A 3,111-nucleotide genomic window follows, 5' to 3' on the forward strand; every position below is an offset into this window, starting at 1 on the left:
AAATATACAAAGAACTCATAAAACTCAACAACAAACAAACAAATAATCCAATAAAAAAATGGGAAGAGGATATGAATAGACACTTCTCCCAGGAAGAAATGCAAATGGCCAACAGATATATGAAAAGATGCTCATCTTCTTTAGCTATTAGAGAAATGCAAATCAAAACGGCAATGAGATACCACCTCACACCTGTTCGATTAGCTGTTATTAGCAAGTCAGGTAATAGCAAATGTTGGAGAGGCTGTGGAGAAAAAGGAACCCTCATCCACTGTTGGTGGGAATGTAAAGTAGTACAACCATTATGGAAGAAAGTATGGTGGTTCCTCAAAAAACTGCAAATAGAACTACCTTATGACCCAGCAATCCCTCTACTGGGTATATATCCCCAAAACTCAGAAACATTGATACGTAAAGACACATGCAGCCCCATGTTTATTGCAGCATTGTTCGCAGTGGCCACGACATGGAAACAACCAAAAAGCCCATCAATAGATGACTGGATAAAGAAGATGTGGCACATATACACTATGGAATACTACTCAGCCATAAGAAATGATGACATCGGAACATTTACAGCAAAATGGTGGGATCTTGATAACATGATACGAAGCGAAATAAGTAAATCAGAAAAAACCAGGAACTGTATTATTCCATACGTAGGTGGGACATAATACTGAAACTAAGAGACATTGACAAGAGTGTGGTGGTTACGGGGGGGAGGGGGGAATGGGAGAGGGATAGGGGGTGGGGAGGGGCACAAAGAAAACAAGATAGAAGGTGACAGAGGACAATCTGACTTTGGGTGGTGGGTATGCAACATAATTGAACGACAAGATAACCTGGACTTGTTATCTTTGAATATATGTATCCTGATTTATTGATGTCACCCCATTAAAAAAATAAAATTATAAAAAAAAAAAAAAAAAAAGAAATACAATGCTTCCAAATCACAAAAAAAAAAAAAAAAAAAAAAAAAAAAAAAAAAGAAATTAGTCCATAGTCCCTCCTTACCTCTGGGGACACATTCCAATACCTCCTGTGGATGTCTGAAACCTCAATAGCACCAAATCCTATATACATTATGTTTTCTCCTATATATACCTATGATAAAGTTTAATTTATAAATAAGGCACATAAACAAATGAACAATAGCTAATAATAAAATAGAACAATTGTAACAAAATGCTGTAATAAAAGTTATGTGCATGTGGTCTCTCTCAAAATATGTACTTGTAGTGTACTCACCATTTTTCACAATTATTTTCTTCTTCACATTTCATGGTTAGAAGATTCATTCTCACCAATCTTATGCAATCTGAGCATAAGATTTTTTTTCTTTCCTTATAAGTGGAGAACTTTTACTTTTTCACTTAAAGGAAGCACTCTTTGGAATATCTGATGGTGGGAATCACAACCCTTGTGCTTTGGGCCCATTATTAAGTGAAATAAGGGAGATTTGAACATAAGCACTTCTATACATGGACAGTCGAGTTGATAACCGAGGGGGTTGCTGGTGACTAAGAGGCAGGAGTGTATACTGGGTAGAGACGCTGGACCAAGGATGATTCATCTCTCAGGCAGGAAAGAAAGGGATGGGATGAGATTTCATCATGCTGCTCAGAACAGCCCAACTTAAAACATACAAATTGTTTATTTCTAGATCACGCATTTGATATTTTCGAACTGTAGTTGACCATAAGGGACTCAAACCACAGAAAGCAAAGCCTCGGATAAGGAAAAACTCCTGTAGTTTCCTAGGACGCCATAATCAAGTACCAGAACTGGATGGCTTCAAGCTACAAAAACATACCCTCCCACAGTTCTAGAGGACAGAAGCCTGAAGGGAAGGTGTACGCAGACTGTGCTTTCTCAGACGGCTCCTGTGTCTGCCTCAGGTGCAGCCTTTCCCCTCTGGTTGCCCGAAATCCTTGGCATGTAGAATATCCTTCCAACCTCTGCCTTCCTCCGGCGAATCTATGTCTGTGTCTCCTCTTCTTATAAGGACACCAGGTGTATTAGATTAAGGGCCCACCCAACATCAGTGTGGCCTCACCATAAATAATTACCTTCACAAGGACCCTATTTCCAAATAAGGTCACATTCTGAAGTTCTGAAAAAGGCATGAATATTGGGGGTCTATTCCTTAACCTAGGACATACATATTTCATATTTATTGTTGTAAACTATCTCACGTATGTGACAGACTACTTATTGGCTCATTGTATTAATGCTCTTTGTTTCAGAATGTGTAAGCCATGATTTTGCAAGTTATCCAAAATAAAGGCTCCATTTCCCAAACTTCTTTGCTGCTAGGTGTGGCCGAATGACTCCTAGACAGGGAGAAGTGAAAAGAAACTCCATATGGCAGCTTCCGGGACTCTTCCTTAGGAGCAGTTAGTTTGGTCGTCTGTTCCTTTCTTCTGCTATTCCCCATCTAGCTGACAGAACACAGGTGTAATAAGTGGCTACAGTTTAGGCCATGAGGACCATGTCCCCACACATGTCGAGGGTGGCATAGCAGGAATCTGGAAGCGTCGTGGGTCCTGAATAGCTCTGGAATCCTTGCCCCAGCTCTGCAGCTAACACCTGGCCTTTCCTATTTGAGGTAAGTGCTCACCCAGGGCTGCCGGGCTGTGTGAGCCCAGGGACACTGTCCCCATGGTGGACAGCACTCTTGCTCTGACCTGGAGAATTCCTGCGAGCCGTCTGAGATGGCAGAGAATGGACATGTGCCAGGAGCAGGACAGTGACTGTCTTGGAGGAAATGACCTGGAGGTCCCCTGGATCTCTAAGACTGACCTCTATTTAGCTCTTTTCCTCCAGGAGGAGGAGATGTTTTCAGGTGACCACTTTGTCCGGGTTTCATGCACCAGATAGTCAAGACTATGTGTGGTTTTCATCTGTGCCACTCTGCGCCGCCCTCCTCGGAGGAAACACGGAAAGGGGAGCATCTAAATAGATGGGCTGAAGCAGCCAGAGACCCCTGGATTCTGCCCTACACTGCCAGGCAACAGTGCAGACAGGGGGTTGTGATGGGACAGGTGTCTGCCAACTTCCACCAGGATGGCCAAGATCAGGGGAGAAACAGCTGGTCTGTGGGAGACCAAA

Source organism: Saccopteryx bilineata, chromosome 1, assembly GCF_036850765.1.
Source record: "Saccopteryx bilineata isolate mSacBil1 chromosome 1, mSacBil1_pri_phased_curated, whole genome shotgun sequence".
Lineage (NCBI taxonomy): Eukaryota > Metazoa > Chordata > Mammalia > Chiroptera > Emballonuridae > Saccopteryx > Saccopteryx bilineata.